Source organism: Pecten maximus, chromosome 9 (assembly GCF_902652985.1).
Source record: "Pecten maximus chromosome 9, xPecMax1.1, whole genome shotgun sequence".
Lineage (NCBI taxonomy): Eukaryota > Metazoa > Mollusca > Bivalvia > Pectinida > Pectinidae > Pecten > Pecten maximus.
The window spans coordinates 39,676,639-39,700,940 of NC_047023.1; the positions used below are offsets into that span (position 1 = coordinate 39,676,639).

The 24,302-nt window shown below is 38.0% G+C and overlaps 1 protein-coding gene across 1 annotated transcript in view; it reads right to left on the minus strand.

Moving 5' to 3' along the window:
- LOC117335098 (neuropeptide receptor 15-like) overlaps nucleotides 1–23,858 on the minus strand; it is a 68,624-nt gene extending 44,766 nt beyond the window's left edge. The window contains exon 1 of the mRNA XM_033895019.1: nucleotides 23,346–23,858. The gene's annotated coding sequence lies outside the window, so the exon portion shown is untranslated. The remainder of the gene's footprint in view (nucleotides 1–23,345) is intronic.
- Between the last annotated feature and the right edge of the window lie 444 nt (nucleotides 23,859–24,302).

The following is a 24,302-nucleotide window of genomic DNA, read 5'->3' on the forward strand; positions in this document are numbered from 1 at the left end:
ATGCCATAATGTATGCTTTTATGGTCAATTATCCAGGGATTCACAAAATTAAAATATTACGTCAAAATAAGACGAATGCTATAAACTCTGGCATGAATTGAATTAATACGTATTTTGAACCAATAAACCCACGAGGTGAGCTCACAAAATGGCATAAAATTACACATTTCCCGATGTGTAAAGGTGAAGCTAGGCGTTATAGGGATGGATGATGATTGGGGTTAGTATCGGGTTGAGTACATGTATTGCTTAAGATGTTATTTGCAGCTTTGGCCATTTAAGCCGGTCTCCCCTGTGTGCGAGATACATGCATGCAATGAGAGTGTTTTGGGAAACTGCGGTATGCCCGAATTTGCTTCCTTTTATAGCACAGAAATGATGCCACTTTATAGTTGTAACTCAATGAGACATACAGACTACACCACGAGGTCACAGGCGCACCAGCCTCGAACACCTTACTCTCCGAAATGCAGAGACCTAAACAGGAAAAGCGACTACCATTTTACAGACTCTGCATGGTATGGATCAGGTCAAGACAGAACCCAATGCCTTCCTCACAGGGGCGAACGCTAAACCAAAGACCAAAAGTTGGGCAGTGTCAAGGAGACATTAGAAAGAAGACAGCTTTTAAGAAAGAAGATAAAAAAATATGATCAAATATTTAGCCTAGTGTTACGATTATGCAGTTAGGGAGCTGCAGGTACAATTCTTACGCTCTACTTACAGGGCGATTGTTTAGATCAACACCAGGTTTTAAAAAAAATGACAACACAGTGATATATAAACTGCTTTGATAATGGCACGTGTATGTAACATCGACACATTAACTAACACGCCTATTGATACGTAAAACACATTAGTGCTGGTCCAGCTGTTGTAATCAGTGCTCCCCCGTCTATCAAAGTAGAACATGTTACAACGGATGATTGTTTACCTTTAGTAACACTTCAGCGTCTGCATGTTTTAATGTCAGATTTACAACAATCCTTATGCTTTGTGAAACAATAATAACTACAAGATTCTTTACTCGAGACTCTCTTACCAGCTCTCCTTGTATACCTTCTGATCTTCAAAGATTTTATTGATAGAGTCAACCTTATACAAGCTAAACTTTCCAATGCCCATTGGGTTTTATCTTCATTTAATTTCTTTCAAATCTGCTCAGTTACGTCAACAATTGTTAAGCTAAGAATGTAATAAAGACCTAAAAATAAAACATGAACAAACCCTAAGCGCGGGCGACTTGCATCCCTGGATGATAAATATAAAAACATGGGTTTGTTTATCAAATGCCGAAAAGTTCAACCGTCAATTCATGGTGGTTTTTTACATTAAAACGATCTATCATTTTTGTCTGACAGACTCACGTTGACGTTAAGCCATAGATGATGTTGTGATTTTACCTGATCATCTTCGTTGCCTTCGCGGCAGCAACAGTACGTCTGATTGACTTAAGGCTCCCACTGCGTGGCTATAAAACCAGTTTGCGCATGCATGTACATTTATGTTTAGCGAGTGGAGCTCTGCATTATAGATTCCCTGTAATCAGTTGGTAGTTTCTCGGTTTCAATTGCAATTATGAAAAAACTATGGTATTGATTCTCACATGATATCACAATTAGAGTATATATATATTCTATGATTCAACATTTTTTTTTTTTTTTTGTAATTTTGTCATAATTTATATGTTACGAAAACAGACAGGCTTTAAATGATGCAGTGCGTTTGCACACCAATGTAGTCCCTTAATTATGATCTATTTAGAACAAACCTTTTATAAGTACGGCATGAACTTTTGGTAATCTTGTGATAATATCCTTGAAACTGTATGTAAATTTCTCTACTCTTATCCAAAACTTTAACTATTTAAATGTTTCAATTAAAAAACAAGTTTGTTTGAAACCTGCATCTTACCGTGGACCTGAATTCAGATGTCCTTTGGTATGTAGAAATCTACTAACGTTTATTAAACCTTATCAAATCGGGAAACTATACCATTGAGTATAGGGAATCTCTAATGTGGTGCTCCACTCTCTATATGTAAAAACGTCGCGGAAAATATGAAATGCACGCATGCACCAACTAAACTATTTTGTTTTGAACAATGTCGGACTGTAGATCAAAGTTAAACATCAAAAGCTCAAAGTCGATCAGACGTACTGGTTGCTGCCACGAAGGAAAACAAAAAACAAAACAAAACAAAAAAACAAGGTTTGAGTGAAATCACAGGGTCATCTACGATTAATAGGGTCAACATGAAGCTGGTAGACTATGGATTATTGACATAACTTGGGAGATTTGTCGGAAATTAAATGAAGATAAACCTACAATGTATAAGAGATAGTGCAGTTTAACCTAGTCAAATTTTATATTTATAAAGAAAAGCATAAACAGACCAATACATACTACTAAACCAAAGAAAACATCACAACATACAAAGTGGACCTCTTCTATCTGCGAACGTTTGGTTGGCGGGCGGTGGATGATAAAACCATCAAGATAAGGTACATCACACTTGTATGTATTTACCCATTTAAATGATAATATTATAAAGCATGTGACGGAAACAATCTCACTTGTTTAAATACAATGTATGTTCAAAGAAAGAAATATAGTAATCACATAAATTGTAACTCTAGCTATAATTTCCAAACGGGATGTTAACTCCTTTTCCAATATATTATATGGATTAGCGTTAAAGCCCTGGCTACATTTGAATATTGACAGTGTTGTTCGTGAATTTGTTATGTACAGTCACGCTCCTAGACACTTGTCCCTCACCTAACCCCGGTCAAGGTGTCCCATGGTACAATTTGGTATAGACTGTGCCCTACAAGTCTGTTTGTATTCTTAGACGATTTCTATATTCATACTTTGAAATATTTATAATCGATAATATATAGAATTTGTTATTATGATTATATGTTTTGATTAATTTGAGTATTGAGTATGAATACGAGCGTGTTAATAGCTCACGGAGAACTCACGGGGAACTCACGGAGAACTCACGGGGAACTCACGGGGAACTCAAGGAGAACTCACGGAGAGCTCACGGGGAACTCACGGATATATCACGGAGAACTCATGAGGTTGTTTTGGGTGCAGATAACTCACTTATGAAACGTGGAAACTATATCTAACTAAAAACAGATTTTATAAGTTATTGCCGACAGACAGAAAGTGACCTTTGGGTTCCTTCCTGCCTTTTGCAGGTCATCGAAATAGCCAAGCATCGTTTCTGTATGATTTAAATAATGCTCTCAAAGCCATCCTGTAGAAATTGTAACAAGATACCGCGCTCAAACATGTATATATCTCCATATTCCTGAGTAACCCAGTATTTAAAAGTGTCGCTTCCATTTCGCCACATGCATGTATGCATCGTGAAAGCAACTAGTGTGTACTCCATTGACTTCGAACTAGCGTCCGCATTCATTTTTTTCGTTGAATATTCAAAGAAGGTGATCCTATTTGTGCATATGTCACATGCTAATTGATGTTTTAAGTATATAACGCACGCGCACACGTTGCAGAGTAACTTGTCTGAATAATCAATGCGATATTGCATATCGTGGTCAAACCATTGACACTTTGTGAAGACAGCAGTGAACAGTGAAAGGCATTACGAAATTTACAATATACATGTATCAACGCTTACTGAGCTTGGTCTCTGTGTCACACGCTCAATTTGTCTGTGCAAACAGGACGGAAAAAAAATGATAAAAAAAAACGAATGCGGTCGTTGATTTGTATAAATCAAATAAAACATCAGATCGTTAAACTTATCAAACGGATTTACATATATGTTTCAATTATAAGACTTTTTAAACCGAGTGTTCCCCGTTAATCCGACATTGCGGCATCTCGTTAAACGTTGTCTGATATTTCAATAGTCAATATTCAAGTTGCCAGCAAGGATGATGACGACAACTGCACGAAAAAAGAAGAAAATCAAATATAAAAACAAAACAAAATATAAACACACTATTATCTACATATAAAACAACTCCTATAAGGGAAAGCAATGCTCTATGGGATTCGAATTTGTTACACTGTCACCAGTATCTCATTTATATGTACGTACCCTGTTTTTTAACATACAAATCATACGTACCCACCTAACCTACACGACTGATTCGTCAATGCAAATAATCTTGAACAACATTTTAAACTATTGCATACACCGATTTTCCCTATCTACAATTGTATGTTAATCAAAATTCAACACGACAGGTCATTCTAGCCGAACTATATCAGTTAATACAAAGGCAGTGCTATTTGTTTTAGTATGTATAACGAGAACAAATAAAAAGAAAGTATTTTTTTGTAGACTTTTTGTGATAAGTATCTGTCACATGAATCCGACGCATTTACTTTTTATTCATTTACTTAATTTTATTGTCGGAAATGCGTGAAAATGTTATTCTACCTGTATATAACAAACCGTTTTAAGATGAGGCTTATAGAAAATATGACAGCAATCTGCTCACTGTTGTCGATTTTCTGTTCTTTGTTTTAAAAGTTCACTGTCGTTCGATATTATTGTTTAGTTCGTGGATTAATTTGCCTTTCTTTGTTTTATTGAGACAATTACAGTGAAATCGGAGATTCTACATAATTTTTAAAAATTCTAACTACATACTTTGTGTACCATTCTTTAGTCCTTTACTGGGTAAGAATTTTAAAAGTGAATACGGTTTTAATGAAGAACGAAACGAACTACATGTATTGAAATTTAATTCCAAATACAAAGAACAATTGCCTTTTTTTCTGGGCAGTGTTTGATATATATTACGTACACAATAATCAAATTATTCAGACGACATCTTGCATGACCACGATACAATGTACAATCGATTCCCGATCTAAAATGAAAATCATCACATCTACTGGAAGGTAACACTGAAGTCGATAGTGCATGTAATCCATAGCTGAACGATTCAGTGTCATGCGCAAAGACATCGCCACAGTAGATTTGTAAGGTCCATGACCTTAGACTTCTTGAGAAACACAACCGGACGGGGGTAGGCATCGACCTACAGGTTTATCTCGGAGTTGCACTATTAACAGGGCTGTTGCGACCTAGTCTAAGCGTCTACTGAATTATAAATCTCACGGCTTTAATTGAAAACGAAACAAAGTAATCAAATGTAATCCAATGTACAAATAACAATTTCCGTTTCGTGGGAAGAGTTTAAGATAAATTTCGTACGTACAAAATAAATCTATGAAATTGTTCAGACAACATTTTGCATGCCTGCAAGGTAATCGATTTCCGGTCAAAACGAACATCTTTACATTTACCGGAAGTGACGATTTTTGTGTGAACGCGTGTTATTAGCGATCGTTAGGGATTAGATTGCTTTCATTACAGAGTTATACATTTTCCGGAAGTCTTTTGCCAGTCTTTTATTTATGCGGCTCCAGTCTGGTGCAAACGCCCGTGTCCCCTAATACAATTACTCGAATGAAATGACTACATAATAGTCACGTGTCTCTTTAGAGGAGACGCCATCTGCAGAAATGCAAATCATGATCATTCAAAATGTTGACCAGGTCTTAGGCTGTGTAATTTCTCGTAGTTTTTGTGCGAATCCTGCAGTGGAGAGAAATGGTACTAAATCAGTCTCACAAGTTTCTGCAAAAATTCTCGTAAAGTTAATATAATGTTGATAAGGTGATAACTCTAACCTATTATGACTATTTAGAGGTGAGATCTCTCCCTACCAATTATAGAAATTGTGTGACGTCATGTCGCGTGTTATCATTCCATCACCATGGCAGTAATCAAACGCTCAACAATGGCATGGGAGCAACACAGATAAAATCATTTCATAAATATCACGCTGTCGGAATCATAATCTGAATTGATTGTCAATAACTGAACTGGCTTTCTATATTTATCAGAATGGATCAGAAAAAAATTCAACCTAACATATCAGATATAAATATCTACCCCCTTGAAGTTTTATCCGATTTCACAAGAAATTATTCTGAAGACCATTCTTTGCAGTCAACCTGTTTTATGCATATACGTCATTGATGACGAAATCCGAGATATTTCGATTAATTTATTTTAGAGGAATCCGCGCGCTGCTGCAACATGGCTGCCCTAGGGGATCTCGTAATTCGATTTCTACAAAATGATGTTATTTCCCAAAACACGTGATGTAGTTCCTAAGATACGAAAATGAGGATTACACATCCTTTTGGTCCTGGACCCATTGTTGTTTACAAGTCAACATTATAAACAAGCACATATCAGAGGTCTCCGCATTTCAGTCTTTATCAAATAGTAGATAAAATGTTTAAAACCATATCATCAGTTTTAGATACAAATGAGAAATAAAACAAAGAAATAAAAGATATGTAAGACTATGACATGACCAACAACTTGTGATTTGATACTGAAAACTGAAGTCTGTTGCGAAACTTCGTTAATCTTCGTTCCTAAAATTCAAACAAGTGAGGTAATCTAGTATTAGAACCATTACGAACTGGCTGGCAGTCTAGTCTCCGACAAATATACGTATCGCGAGACATTATACCGCTTGTTTTCACTATAAAGGAACTGGATTATGTAGTGGGGTACATATCCAGATAGCATATTGTTTTTAAGCAATTGGACACTCGTTTAATTAAATAAATTTGAAAATAAACATATAGCTCAAAATTGATTTAAAAAAACAATCCAAATCGCGACTGAGAATGTTGAGTTCAGGACAGTGGAGGATATGTGCACGAGGTCGGTGTTTAATTTTGAAGGGAATATTTGTACATGTACAACCCTCGGTCTTCGTATCGATCATTTTCGGACACATCGTCGATTAGATACACAATTGTATATTTTTTTTCAAGGTGGCCACTTTATGATTTTTTGTGAAAACCAGTTATACGTTGTCAATAAAGCATCAATAAAAAAAACCTTAGAAAACAGTTTAATTTGTAGCCCTTCTGTACCTGTGATTTAGTTTTCGATGAAAAAAAAACAAAGGCATTCCTTTTGGGTGAAGAAAAATATGCTTATGCTCATTAAAAAGATCAATAACCCTCCCTTCAGTAGCATCCTATATACATGTAGAATGTATTTTGCTACGTCGAAAGAACCTCTGTTCGTCGCAACACCAGACGCCATTTCCGTAGTTTGTTAAACAAAATCCGACCGATGGCGGCACGGTTAATATTCATGCGCTCTAACTGCATGTGATCATTAGCCGGCTATTTTGAGGTCTTTCGTTACTCTACTCGAGACACTTCGAGGTATACAATCAACGTCATCTACAAACCATCGTACACGTGTTGTTTACTGACGAGTCTCACTTCACGCTTTTCTGGTCAGATTGACGACGTGTCTATGGACGACGTATATATGGACGACGTGTCTATTGACGACGTGTTTATGGACGACGTATCTATGGACGACGTGTCTATGGACGACGTGTTTATGGACGACGTGTTTGTGGACGACGTATCTATGGACGACGTGTCTATTGACGACGTGTCTATTGACGACGTGTTTGTGGACGACGTGTCTATTGACGACGTATCTATGGACGACGTGTCTATTGACGACGTATCTATGGACGACGTGTCTATGGACGACGTATCTATGGAAGACGTATCTATGGACGACGTGTTTATGGACTACGTGTCTATGGACGACGTGTCTATGGGCGTCGTATCTATGGACGACGTGTTTATGGACGACGTGTTTATGGACGACGTGTCTATGGACGACGTGTCTATGGACGTCGTGTCTATTGACGACGTGTCTATTGACGACGTGTTTGTGGACGACGTATCTATGGACGACGTGTCTATTGACGACGTATCTATGGACGTCGTATCTATGGACCACGTGTCTATGAACGACGTGTCTGGGGACGACGTATTGATGGACGACGTGTTTATGGACGACGTGTCTATGGACGTCGTGTCTATGGACGACGTGTTTATGGACAACGTGTTTATGGACGACGTGTCTATGGACGACTTATTTATGGACGACGTGTCTATGGACGACGTGTCTATGGACGACGTATCTATGGAAGACGTGTCTATGGACGACGTGTTGATGGACGACGTGTTTATGGACGACGTGTCTATGGACGACGTGTTGATGGACGACGTGTCTATGGACGACGTGTCTATGGACGTTGTGTTTATGGACGACGTGTTTATGGACGACGTGTTGATGGACGACGTGTCTATGGACGACGTGTCTATGGACGTTGTGTTCATGGACGACGTGTTCATGGACGACGTGTTTATGGACGACGTGTCTATGGACGACGTGTCTATGGACGACTTATTTATGGACGACGTGTCTATTGACGACGTATCTATTGACGTCGTGTTTATGGACGACGTGTTTATGGACGACGTGTCTGTGGACGACGTGTCTATGGACGACGTGTTTATGGACCACGTGTCTATGAACGACGTGTCTATTGACGACGTGTTTATGGACCACGTGTCTATGAACGACCTGTCTGGGGATGACGTATTGATGGACGACGTGTTAATGGACGACGTATCTATGGACGACGTGTTTATGGACGACGTGTTAATGGACGACGTATCTATGGACGACGTGTTTATGGACGACGTGTCTATGGACGACGTGTCTATGGACGACGTGTTTATGGACGACGTGTCTATGGACGACGTATCTATGGACGACGTGTCTGTGGACGACGTGTTTATGGACGACGTCGTGGTTATCGATAATCTTACGCTTCCGTAACGGAAAGCGACATATTCGGGGATGGGGATTGGGGGGTGGGGTGGGGATATATTGGGATTAGGTCTTGAGACAACCCGTTCTTCCTCTTACAATCAACAGCATTTTACTTTGCAGCAGCACAACGCGAGGTCACATGTTGTTATGGACGGACGTGACCTACTGGTTCAAAAAAACGTTCCACCATACAGCCCAATTATGTCCCAAATTGAGCATTTGTGGGACGAACTAGACAGGAGGATCAGATTCCAGAGGTGGGCAACAAATATCATCAAACTGTGTTCAGTAAAGATGAAATAATCTAAAAACACACCATGAACACACCATCAGAGAATCATGTAAAATAATAACTATCGAAAAAGTACAATGTAGCTGTCTGCAAGCCTAACTTCCGCCTTTCACAATTAAAACTCACTACATCAATATGATATACAGCTGTTAGGGCCTATACATGTATTATGTAACTCTTATCTATATAATATCGAACTTACAACGTATTTATGGGAGATCAAAGGGATGTATCATTACTGGGAAAAAATGAAACCAAAAGTCAATACTGAAAAAATGACTGATCAGAGAACAGAACAAATTATGATGATATGTTGACGAATAACCAGATGTTGACACAGAATTCAATTTATGTCTTGAATTACCGAGAGAGAAAAAAACTCAAAAGATAGTTTAAAGGTGATTAGGGGAATAATATTCTGAAAAATAGATAAATTGAATGTAAATGTGTTTATTGTAAAGCATGTCACGTTCTGCCTGTTGTTTGTAGGTGGCTGAATGAACCAATTATAATATTGATGCATGATAATTCCAAAGTAACTCTTTGATAAACAACTCTTTTGCATGTTTGAAATTATAGTCAATATATTAAATATTTTTTTAGATCTAGAAGTCAGATAACTTTCTCTATTTTTGTCCTGACGAATCTATCTATTTGAATAATCTTTTTGTGTTTTAATTTGGTTTATTGAATGTCTATATTTTGTGTACTTTAAGAATTCTTGAAAACAAAACTAGACACATGCTATTTCAACTAATATAAAACTTTAAATATAATGTTTTTTACACAAATGGTAACGAAACAATGGTAATGAATTCCACCATCCTAACAACTGTCACTGTCAGGGCACTGGGACCTTTCTTAATTAATTATATAGGTTTTCAGACTAGTTTTATAATAGATTATACATGTCCCTGTGGTTACGTTTATTGCAAATTCCTCATGGTAGTGAGACCGTATATCATAATGTAATAAGATAAGAAATTGCACAGGCGTTTTGAATTTTGACAGTTAATTGAGATTTATGTTTCATAGAAATAAAGGTACTTTTATAGCAAAACTCTTATTTCTATTCAGGATTCCCATATCATAAACACTTGTGAAAATTACAATCGCCGCCATCACAAATTGTTTTCTGTCTCTGATAAACCACAATTATTAACTCGCCAAAAGTTACAATAAGCTGTATATTTTCAAAAAGCTACTGTACGCAGCTCGCGATCGACGGTGACAATTTCTAGCAAAAACTACAAGTGATACAGTCATCACATGGAATGTCGTGAATACATTATATATTTCTGATGAAAATTGTAACAAACCGATCCTTATGTGTTGACAGAACACGTCAAGTTTTCCTCTCATCAAGATCACTATATGCTACTAAATCTATATATAGATCATGAATTTCCCCTTCGATCGATGTGCATCTGGTTTGTGGATGGCATCGATTGTAAACCTCGAGGTGTCTCGAGAAGAGTTATACGAAGGGTCTCAAAATAGCCAGCCAATGACATTGTAGCTAGCTATAGAGCTCATGAATATTAACCGTGCCACCATCGGTCAGATTTTTTTCAAAATCGCGGAAATGGCGTGGGGTTTTGGATAAAACGGAGGAAGTGCTTCTGATGTAATAAGAATGCATTCTACATGTATTGAGGATGTTACTCAAGAGAAAATTATAACGATCGATTTTTTGTCACAGATAAACACCGGAGTGTCATTTTCACCGAATTTTAATTTAGCCCCAAAGACTTCTGGAAATGTGATATACATGTATATACACTTGTGAAGGTTCGAATACACAAAGACTGTAACAAATTCTCAGGTCCCTTTTTGTGAACCAAACTTAATGAATGAAAAATAAAACAGATTACTAAAAAACCTCGTTAATGTAGATGGTTTCGATAATTGTATAAATTCCGGCTGCTAGAATTGTCTTAATTGTCTACATAACGTACTGTCAAAAGGCCAATAGTATCGCTCCACCTTGGCATCTAACTTAATACTGGAAGCCGTCGTTATACATGTAGAAACTATTGTTGCATAAAAATTAACTTTTAGTTCACGTGTATAAACAATAAACCCATTACGTCCATACAAAAAGATTATATGATCAAATCTAACTCCATTTTCTGTCAATTTGTCGAATACCGTCTGTAATGCTATCAATGTAGTAACGATCACCTATACTGTAAACCAGGAAGTTTTAACTCAGCATGTGAAAGCATCAATCCTACTCAATTTCACAGCAGAGAGGCCCCGAAACATTAAAGTCATTTGTGTATACTGATCTCACAGCAGAGAGGCCCCGAAAATGTTGAGTGTAGGCGGTGTTATATGGTTCTATGCGATCTCACAGCAGAGAGGCCCGGACATATCAAAGCCCTGTACTGTGTGAATACGCCCATGTTGAGTGTAGGCGGTGTTGTGTGGTTTTATACAAAATCACAGCTGAGAGACCACGAAATATTAAAGCCTCTGTGTGAATATGGCTCTATCACAGGAGAGAGGCCAAGGAATGTCATAGCGCCTGTGTGAATACGATCATTTTGTGTAGGGGTGTTGTGTGGCTCTATCACCGCAGATAGGCCAAAGAATGTCAAAGCGCCTGTGTGAATACGGTCATTTTGTGTAGGGGTGTTGTGCGGCTCTATCACCGCAGATAGGCCAAGGAATGTCAAAGCGCCTGTGTGAATACGGTCATTTTGTGTAGGGGTGTTGTGTGGCTCTATCACCGCAGATAGGCCAAGGAATGCCACAGCGCCTGTGTGAATACGATCATTTTGTGTAGGGGTGTTGTGCGGCTCTATCACCGCAGATAGGCCAAGGAATGCCACAGCGCCTGTGTGAATACAATCATTTTGTGTAGGGGTGTTGTGAAGTTGTATTGTACGGTTTGCGCTACATGTAAACCTGTAATTCGGCGAACACATACATGAATGGCCGAGGCTTGAAGATCGTATCTCGTCCTAACATAAACGTGATACATTAGTCCGTAGTCCGTGGATTATCGACGTAGGTAGGTATGTATATACTAAATGGTACATGAACTGACCAAACATAAATATACAAGTATATATGTTTACGTCTATAGGACATGGCAGATATCTGAATGATAATAAAATGGTGAAGGAACTCAGCAACCAGTGGAAGGTGGTCAGAGGCGGTGTTGGGGAGGGGGTGGGGTTCGCGATATGCTCATTCCCTTTCCATCCAGACCCGGATCTCTTTACACTAACTTTTCCTTAATAATTCAAGCCCTTGTCGCTAAAGCCCGATGCTTCTGGCGCCGACTCCTGATCTCTGACCCCTGACCCCTGACCAACACCCCTAACGTCAACGTAACTACATACACACCAAAAATACAATTTACTCTTTCTTTTTGTCAATAAAACGTATAAAGATTTAATGTTTTTTATTATTATTATTTCTGTAGATTTCATACAGATTTATTGATCTGATTGAACTTGATAATAAATTGGTCTATAGATGGGCTGATAAATAAATCGATTTTTGGAAAAATCGCAAAGCACTTTCATTTTGGTTTTCGGTCTATCGATTGCCGCAACTCAACAATCTTAGTCGTTTGAGCGATTGTTTACCATTCATTGTGCTATATGACGCGGACTGCCAAGCATCACAGCGGAACAATCGTGCCACAACAAAAATGTTTAATTCAATTTCAGTTATCATTGTTAATGTGTCCTGAACGCTGCCACTGGCTGGTTCAAGTAGTTGACACAATCTACATTTGACTTCTCGGTCGTCAACCTTGGCTTCACCGACAAATGATGTCGATTGAAGAAATATGAACTGACAAAAACCTGAAGGGCTACTTCCAGTTCAGCAGATTCATTTCCTCGAAAACAGATGTCAATATGTATTGTTTAAACGTTTTAGCTCTGGCTGTGTGTAGAGGCAGATTATTTTGTTTTTTTTTAACAATGGCAATATCATACCAATGATTGAAATTTCAGTTCCTTTATTTCAAATGTAGCCAGCTAATACAATGTTTTCAATTTTCCATACGCTGTACCACAGCAAGAAAACGGCCACGTGATCAATGGATGTTACATAGTTAATTGTGTGAACTCTTTACAAACGTAATACGACCGCTACTCGACAGAAACAATATATCGGGATCGCTATCCAATTATTTAAGACGTGTTAAAAGCGAGAAATAAATATTGTTCTCTACCCCGTCACACATCAGGCTGGTCTAAAAGTAAATATTGTCCCCATGGAGTTTACAGCGAACAGAGAGCTCTTTTAAGGTACATTTACAAATGTCGGTGGCATTAAAGGGAAATATATTTACTTGTGTACAGTACAACCGATATCTAGCGAGATAATTTTTCTTGTTATTTCGCGAGAACAGACGTTCACGTTTCATACATTTTATACATCCCGAATTATGGTGGCATCTGCCATCTCTGTCAATACTCCTCAGACAAACACAAACGAGTATGAACTGTACATTATACTTAATGCTCCTTTCAGGAAATGGGACGTTTATGGCAATGACTATACATTTATCTCTGGAAAACAAATCAATGCGATTTATATTTTTTAGAGTGCATAAAACCTGCAGTGTTCCTATATCTGCAGGATGTATTCCATCTAAACCGCTAATTCATTTCGAAAAAAACAACTTAATACAATGTAAAAATATGTATTCTACCATGTTTGCTATGCAACGCCAGTTTTGATTGGTTTAAAACCATGTATTATTTTCCAATAACCCACGCTCGTGCCAATAATACACGCTTGTGAGTCACGGCTGTTACAATTTTATATATCTAATATTCACCCGTTTTATAAAAGGTTACTATAGTCGAGCGGGCTAATGGGTTAATCTTTCAATAATATTTTATCACGATGCAAGTTCGAATCCTACGGAGCCCCCTTTATTTTTCTATTTTTTAGTCCTTTTATTTAATTTTCAAAATCAATGCCATATGATAGGTGCTCTTGATCGTAGTACTGTATTGCCTGCATATTTCATCAACAAATAATGCAATACTCAAGAAATAAATTACAAGGTTTTCTCGGGCTTTCTTTGCTGTTTTTCTATTAGAAAGAGGTCGATCTCAGAGCTAAACAGTACATAGTAGAATAGAAATAATCAACTTTGACTCGTGTATTGTTACAGGATATACAACGAGGACTCGGATATTTTGCAATCTTGATTAATAACTCAGGCCTGCGGCCATCGTTATTTATTTAATTGCAAAATATCCTCGTCCTTGTTGTATATCCTGCAACAATACACGAATCATCGTTAATTATTTCTTAAGTATCTGACGGCATACGTTTTTACCAATATGACAATTTTTTAGATCAATTTTGTTATCAAAAATAGAAAAAAAGACATATTACCCAATGTACCAAAGAATGTATTGCAGACAAAATTGACGTCTCGGCGACTGTAACATTACGTTCAGACAGGTATTTCAGTGAATTTATAATACGAGAGATCTTACATGAACTGTGGGAGGTAACCGGATTACCTGGAGAAATCCTACTTTTTCGGGAAGGTGACCCCATACTTGTTCACGTCCGATCCTGGAATCGAACTCGGCGCCTAAATGATAGTTGAGTGATTTACCACTGTGCCACACAATATTCTCTTTACTTTATCTATCAATTGATTAAACGGAAAGATGTTTTGCTTCAATGGCTTTGTTTTACAATATTCACTGTCATAAACGAATGTTTTTCATAAAAACGTTTTACTGTATACTTAGGGGATTTATCATAGGAGGTTTGACGAACGACAAAAAAATGAATCAAAATCGTACGAACGAGAAAAAAAAGTCCTACAAACGAGATAAAAAGTCGTACGAGCTTTAGCACATATCATCGCGGGTTTGTAAACAACCATTAAACTTTGTGAAACAATAACTATAGAATCCACAATTTATTGATTCATTAATTGTAATAATCATATTTTGGAGTCCGGTATAGAGGATCAAAAGGTCCTGCACTGGTAATAAAATGTATCCTATCTTATCTTAATTTCTCAATTTGACCCTCTCTATCCAGCCCTTATTTCATACAGTCTCCCCGCCTATATGTTTTGGGGCTGTTGATTGTAAGACGAACAAGATTTGGACACCAATGTAGGTCCCTTAATTATGACCGTTTTAGTGGAAAGCCTTGTAAATAATGCAGCATGTACTTATGGTAACCCTTGTGAGAATGTCTCCCACTACTTTATAGAATGTAGTATTTTTACAAAAGAAAGGAATACTCTAAATTTCATTTTTTTTTTAAATTGAATTCGATTTGGAAACATTATTATCTTGAAGTCTATCTCTTATCGTGGACCTGAATTCAGATAGCATTATGTATGTGTGAACGTTGATTACATTCCGCAATATATGTTGATCATAGCACATAAATATTAATGTTTTTATTGTATTACTATTCTTCATTATTTTAAAGTTATATTGGAAGTAGGCGTAAATGAATTGTTGAAACTTGTGCCCAATCCTTTATTACTTTTATATCAAACATGTTTAAAACAAATCACTTATCGAGGATTTACTATAAATAGATATTGAAAAGGATGACTTTATTGGAAAGATTTGTCATTTATAGTTGTATATTCCGGTAGCGGGTGATATTCACGATGACCATTTAACTGTTAGTCCGTGTCATTGTGTTCTCAAACAATGTCCCATGTAATGACAATTCAACATTGTCCTACTAAGTGTAGCAATACTGATATTGGCGGATATTCAACTCTGGTTTAATTTCTTCATCTGGAAGTTACGTGCGTGAAATAAACAATTCTTATTCAATTAGATTGGAACGAAAATAGACGATTTCCATGAAATGGTGACAACCCTTGGGGATTAGTTTAGAAATTTGCCAATTAATTTTAAATCGGGGAGAGAAGTATTCCGACTTTTATTGTTAATTCTAAACTCCCCGAGAGAACAAAATAGTCATTTTCATTTTGTTTTCTTGTAAAACAGCAAACGTCTGTTCGTTACTTGAACCCCATGGCAACATTTCATTCAAGATTCAACATTTTACAGTGTAATTCTGATTTTACAAACAACAAAATTGCCACCGATAAACATGATACCGTGTGCTATACAGATGGATTTGTCTTACTGTTTTTCGTTTGTCGTAGAGGTTTACGTCCTTGCAACAAAGTGACTCTAGACAGTGACGTCGATCACGGCTGTTTTAAAGCGCCATCTTGGTAAAATGTCATCATCATGCTAATTAAAGCTGATGCACAAATTAAAGGGCTGTCTGCTAACCCAAACTCGATATATTGTGATACCCGGGAACAAACGAACTCGATAGATAGTGAAACCCGGGAACAAGCGAACTCGATAGATTTTGATACCCGGGAACAAACGAGTTCGGTAGATTGTGATACCCGGGGACAAACGAACTCGATAGATTGTGATACCTGGGGACAAACGAACTCGATAGATAGTGAAACCCGGGAACAAACGAACTCGATAGATTGTGAAACCCGGGAACAAACGAACTTGATATATTGTGATACCCGGGAACAAACGAACTCGATAGATTGTGATACCCGGGAACAAACGAACTCGATAGATAGTGAAACCCGGGAACAAACGAACTCGATAGATAGTGAAACCCGGGAACAAACGAACTCGATAGATAGTGAAACCCGGTAACAAACGAACTCGATAGATTGTGATACCCAGGAACAAACGAACTCGATAGACTGTGATACCCGGGAACAAACGAACTCGATAGATTGTGATACCCGGGAACAAACGAACTCGATAGATAGTGAAACCCGGGAACAAACGAACTCGATAGATAGTGAAACCCGGGAACAAACGAACTCGATAGATAGTGAAACCCGGTAACAAACGAACTCGATAGATTGTGATACCCAGGAACAAACGAACTCGATAGATAGTGATACCCGGGAACAAACGAACTCGATAGATAGTGAAACCCGGGAACAAACGAACTTGATATATTGTGATACCCGGGAACAAACGAACTCGATAGATTGTGATACCCGGGGACAAACGAACTCGATAGATTGTGATACCCGGGAACAAACGAACTCGATATATTGTGATACCCGGGAACAAACGAACTCGATAGATTGTGATACCCGGGTACAAACGAACTGGATAAATTGTAATACCCCGGAACAAACGAACTCGATAGATTGTGATACCCCGGAACAAACGAACTCGATAGATTGTGATACCCGGGTACAAACGAACTTGATAGATTGTGATACCCGGGTACAAACGAACTCGATAGATAGTGATACCCGGGAACAAACGAACTCGATAGATTGTGATACCCGGGAACAAACGAACTTGATAGATTGAGATACCCGGGTACAAACGAACTTGATATATTGTGATACCCGGGAACAAACGAACTTGATAGATTGTGATACCCGGGGACAAACGTACTCGATAGATTGTGATACCCGGGAACAAACGTACTCGATACATTGTGATACCCGGGTACAAACGAACTTGATATATTGTGATACCCGGGAACAAACGAACTTGATAGATTGTGATACCCGGGAACAAACGAACTTGATAGATTGTGATACCCGGGAACAAACGAGTTCGATAGATTGTGATGCCCGGGAACAAACGAACTTGATAGATTGTGATCCCCGGGAACAAACGAACTCGATATATTGTGATACCCGGGAACAAACGAACTCGATATATTGTGATACCCGGGAACACACGAACTCGATAGATTGTGATACCCGGGGACAAACGAACATCAGTTCTGAATAAATGTTTGTGAACACTTAAAAACTTATTTTTTTCTCATCGCAAAACGGAACAATGAAAGCAGTCATTTGCATTTTTGCGACAAGACACATTTTGTCATGCTGATCATCGTTATTTCCGTCCCACACTGTAACATAATGTAGAGTATCTATACTTCCTAAAGACATCACTATCACCAGGGCTCAGTTGTTCAAAAGATCAATTCTAGTTAAACTAACTTGACAAAATGTTGCGAAACTCTTCTTGCTTGCCTATTTTAAGGAATACACACACACAGGTTTTGAAGTAAAGGAGATATGAGATTTACACTAATCTATTGATTAAGCTAATCACTTTTGAACAACTGAGTCCTTGTCGAAATTTGTTTGTCAACTTGGGCGCTAACAGGGACTTCACGTTGCGCTTTTTTCCTTTCACGCCACGGAAAAATTTGACGAGAAATAATAAATTGTATCAGCCACCTCAGATTTAATGCTATCGAATCAATTCAAATATATTTTCCATATATTATAATGTGTGAAAATATAATGGAAAACTATGTCAAACGATCCGTCGGTCCCAATTCAAACCACCAAGTGTCAACATTACTTACAGTAGGTTTCGATTGTCTTCCTAAAAAGGGCAATCTTAACAACCAAACGAACCTCTTCCTTCAGATTAGGTATAAAAACAAATTTATATTCAGTCTCAACTGCACGGTACACCTTTAACAATCTCTTGATGCGAGTTTATATTCGTGTATTACTAGTGTTTGTTAACGGGTAATGTTTCCTCGGGATCTCGCGAGGCGAATGTCACAGACTTGGATCGTGACGAGTTAATAAACAGGTAATGCTTCTAAAGACTCGCGAGGCGAATGTCACAGACTTGGATCGTGACGAGTTAATAAACAGGTAATGCTTCTAAAGACTCACGAGGCGAATGTCACAGACTTGGATCGTGACGAGTTAATAAACAGGTAATGCTTCTAAAGACTCGCGAGGCGAATGTCACAGACTTGGATCGTGACGAGTTAATAAACAGGTAATGCTTCTAAAGACTCGCGAGGCGAATGTCACAGACTTGGATCGTGACGAGTTAATAAACAGGTAATGCTTCTAAAGACTCACGAGGCGAATGTCACAGACGTAGATCGTGACGAGTTAATAAACAGGTAATGCTTCTAAAGACTCACGAGGCGAATGTCACAGACTTGGATCGTGACGAGTTAATAAACAGGTAATGCTTCTAAAGACTCGCGAGGCGAATGTCACAGACTTGGATCGTGACGAGTTAATAAACAGGTAATGCTTCTAAAGACTCGCGAGGCGAATGTCACAGACTTGGATCGTGACGAGTTAATAAACAGGTAATGCTTCTAAAGACTCACGAGGCGAATGTCACAGACTTGGATCGTGACGAGTTAATAAACAGGTAATGCTTCTAAAGACTCGCGAGGCGAATGTCACAGACTTGGATCGTGACGAGTTAATAAACAGGTAATGCTTCTAAAGACTCGCGAGGCGAATGTCACAGACTTGGATCGTGACGAGTTAATAAACAGGTAATGCTTCTAAAGACTCGCGAGGCGAATGTCACAGACTTGGATCGTGACGAGTTAATAAACAGGTAATGCTTCTAAAGACTCGCGAGGCGAATGTCACAGACTTGGATCGTGACGAGTTAATAAACAGGTAATGCTTTCTCGCGAAGGGAATCTAACAGATTGGTTGATTCCTTTATAGATACTTTGTGAGGGGAATGTACACGTATACTATAGTTAGATATATATAGTTTTGTCTAAGCTCCCCATGGACGCGGGGACCACAGAACGTCTTTTGCTGTTGTGGTAGACTCTTACGTATGTTGTTCATTGAGGTTCTCGCCAACTACTTCATTGAATCACCGCCTCAAAATGGCACTGGGTGTCCACGGGACGACAAGTAATCAAGTGAGGACAATTCAAGTATGTGATAAGTTGAATGAGGTGAATTAAAACGTGTACGTCTAAAGGTCCTCGTGGTATCTCATGAGGTGGATATACACGTGTATCACTATAGAGAACCTCGTGGTATCTCATGAGGTGGATATACACGTGTATCGCTATAGAGAGGTCCTCGTGGTATCTCATAAGGTGAATGTACACGTGTATTACTATAGAGATCATCGTGGTATCGCATGATGTGGATATACACGTGTATCACTATAGCGATCCTCGTGGTATCTCACGTGGTGGATATACGCGTGTATCACTATAGAGGTCCGCGTGGTATCTCATGAGGTGGATAAACACGTGTATTACTATAGAGGTCCACGCGGTATATCATGAGGTGGATATACACGTGTATCACTATAGAGGTCCACGTGGTATCTCATGAGGTGGATATACACGTGTATCACTATAGAGATCCTCGTGGTATCTCATGAGGTGGATATACACGTGTATCACTATAGAGGTCCACGTGGTATCTCATGAGGTGGATATACACGTGTATCACTATAGAGAATCTCGTGGTATCTCATGAGGTGGATATACACGTGTATCACTATAGAGGTCCTCGTGGTATCTCATGAGGTGGATATACACGTGTATCACTATGGAGGTCCTCGTGGTATCTCATGAGGTGGATAAACACGTGTATCACTATAGAGGTCCTCGTGGTATCTCATGAGGTGGATAAACACGTGTATCACTATAGAGGTCCACGTGGTATCTCATGAGGTGGATAAACACGTGTATCACTATAGAGGCCCTCGTGGTATCTCATGAGGTCGATATACACGTGTATCACTATAGAGATCCTCGTGGTACCTCATGATGTGGATATGTACACGTGTATTACTAGAGGTCCACGTGGTATCTCATGAGATGGATGTACACGTGTGCCGCTAGAGGTTTTCGTGAAGTGTAGATAAAACGTCTACGTACTGTATAGAACATAATACACCTGTTTGTTTTAAATACTTTCCACGCATAGAGACCTTAGCGTGTCGTTACACTTGGTGTTGTCTGCTAGTTATTATTTCTCTCAGGCGACAGGCTATTATAACAGTGTAAAGGGAGACCTAATGCTAGAGGAAACAGGAGTATCCTGATAAACCACACGTGGTCCGGAAGGGGAACCCCATACTGTACCTAATAACGCCCGAACGATCACAACGAACCCTGGTCTTCTTGGTGTTATGTGAGTGATAGGCCTTCTTCTGTTTTGTTACACTTTTACCAGTGAAATATCGGAATGTATCAATATAAAATTTGTATCATCACTAATACGATTTTACAGTGACGACATAAGAAATCACGAGGATGATACAACGTTTAGTTTTTTGACCAATCGGAACGCTACTTTTTCTATTGAATGCATTAAAAACCGCCGATTTTCGGTTCAGATGCAAAAGAAGCGCATGTGTAATACTGTAAGTGATTATTTGCTGCACTTTTTGCAGTATAAGTTGTAGTTTTTGATAAAACACTTATTTGACAGCAGTTATGGAAGCAAAACTTACAATGTACATGTAAGAGCAGAAAACGCCGGAACTGCGTTGTGCGGCTCGTTTTCAAGCCTAACCTCAAAAGGTACGGTGTCACAGTTTATTCTACTGATTCTCGCACTTTTTTTTCTTATTTTTTTGACGCTTGGATTTTTTCCTTTTTTTCGTGTTTAAAATATGAAATGAAATATAAATATAATGATTTCCTCTTGAATTTAACATACAGTTCACGACTATGACAGTATATACCGATATTCCTCACAAGTACGATGTTCTCCACATGCACACGAACAAACCAAAACCTTCTTGGATAAGGTACATATACATGTAAGATAATTTAGCAACGCTTACGGACAAATGAGGAATAACAGAAATAGCACCAAAACTAAAGGAAACACACCATGAAATCAATAAGAGTTTCTCTTAATATACATGTAGAAATGAGTACTCCGTGACGGTCACTTATCGTAAAGTGTTTAGTTAATCCGGCAACTGACTCGATAGTCCGGATAGTCGGGATTCTATATTTTCTTTATCACATATGAATAGATAAATTACCTGGGTATACAGAGAGTAAATCATCCGTAACAAATAGTTATCACCTATTTGTTGATATGGTAAAGACAACCTGTACTTAGGACAAGGTCTATCAAGGATTGCCTGTCCTAAAAGGACAAATGGTCGGTTCTCTGTCTGTTAGATATCCTGTCTCTGACGACAAATTAACACAAACCCTATGTATTATACTAAGATGCCTGTTTATTACATGTCATCTGTGTATTAAAGGAATTAACTATTCCTGTCCCGAATGGAAGCGTGTGAAGAGTGTATACGTGTAGGAAACCAGAGTACCCGGAGACAACCCACGTGATCAGACAAGAGACACCAATACCTGTCGACATACATTGTGTACGAACGAAACTAGAGCCCGGTTACTCATATACTTAAGTTAAAACGCAAGTAAATACGAGGTAAGTACGAGGTAAGTACGAGGTAAGTATACTTATAATGCCTATCTATAAATATATGTAGATTCAACAGTGTTCAGTTTTACATTTATATCAAACATTAATCTTTATTAACTTACTTTGTTATTTGTGCAAAGTTAAAGGCAAATTCAGCACAAATATACATTTACATAAATCAATAACTCTCGTTATATGTTAATTGAAGTAAAACTATATGTAATGTAGAAAAAAACGAAATACCGTCAACTTTGAAAAATAGCGAATTCAATATGAATATTTCTAATTGTCAATAACAAACTTCTACGAGTACCACCCAACCATCGGTGTTATAAAAGTCTCCTGTTTATAAGGATGTGTATAACGACCATCTATGGATAAGGACCACCTGTGTATAAGGAACACCTGTTAATTAGGACCACCTGTTTATAAGGACAACCTGTAAATAAGGACCATTTCTAAATCGCATGTATTTTCAGGATCTCTCTAAGATATGCATGTGTATATTCTGCTGTACATAAAACTGACAGTTTTTATGCAGATTTCGTGTTAAAATTACAAATCTAGACAATATATTTAAATTGAAGTAAATCTAAAGTACATGTACAAGAATACACTGTTTACGACGACACGCGTTAGATATAAAATTTACGGTGATTTTTCCTCAATAGCAAGTAAATAAAAGATTTATGTTCTTTTTCATCCTTTCATCGATTATGTTATTATATAGTAACTCTTTATACATTCTGTGAGATGTGCTTATCATTTACAAAATAAAAGGGATATGTACTTCATCATTTTTTCCTGGATAAAAAAATTTACATAAAAAGGAATAAAAAAAAATAACTTAGTACTAAACCAAATATCACGGTTAATTCTTGATGTTTAATATACTTGTATCAACGTATAATACCTGTGTATGAATATGTTAAGATTCAAAAGTGTTCACTACTACATTTATATTAAACACTAAACTTTAATAAGTAACCTTGTTATTTGTACAAAGTAACATATTCAGAACAAGTACACATATACATATTAATCAACGACTTTTATGTTTTATGTTAATTGAAGTATAAATATATTTGAGATCTTACCTATATCATACCGGAGGTATATACTGTCCAGTTTAAGTCCGTAAGTCCTATCCGAGAGAATACCGATACTAACAATTCCGCCGCAACAGCTGCTGTTGCTGCAAACCCTCACACTGGTACTGATGCTGGGCGAACACTACCGCGTGTAGTTTGTACGTGAACAATGATGTCTCCGTCAATAAGAAAAACGCCACGTGCGAATCGACCAATCAATCAATGCAGTAACAATCACTCATTACACTTGGCATAACTAATATGTAACAAAACTAGCCAATGAAAAGTCGAGTGTTGGTAACTAACTTTTAACAAAGTCCACACAATGGGTATAAAGGATCAAACGATTAGTTTCTATCGGCGGCACAAAACGGTTGCTCGATGCATTAGAAAGCTGTTAAGACTTGTTAAGAAAAATCATATTATACATTTTTGTATTTGACGTTATAATAGAACGTTGTTCAATGACATATATTGACTGTTCATGAATTCTTCCGGTGTATACTCAATCATATTGCCCTCAATGTCTAGTTCCTGGGCCGTCTTACTTGTTAAGCCGAGATGATAATTGCAAGACGTGATTTAGCCGAGGACCGATTCGTCTTTATTAGGTAAAAGATCGGCGAGGGGTTGTTTGATCAGGACATCTTCTGGTTATACTGATAATAATTGTCAATATTGTAGCTGATGCCATCACGATACGGTGTCAGGTTGGACTTGTGAAATATTGACAATATATACTGTGTACAGAACGCATGTGGTTTCGAGTGTTTCTCAACAGAGACAGAAATGCAAATATTGGAATATATCTGCTCTCTCATACATAAACGTCGATCTGGAGACCGATATAACTAGTCTCTCTAGCATACCGGGAAACGCATGCATATTCTCTCACACCACCTTCTGTACAAAGTCAGACGAATCGACAGACAGCCAGAATTAACAATTATTGACTCCTTAATA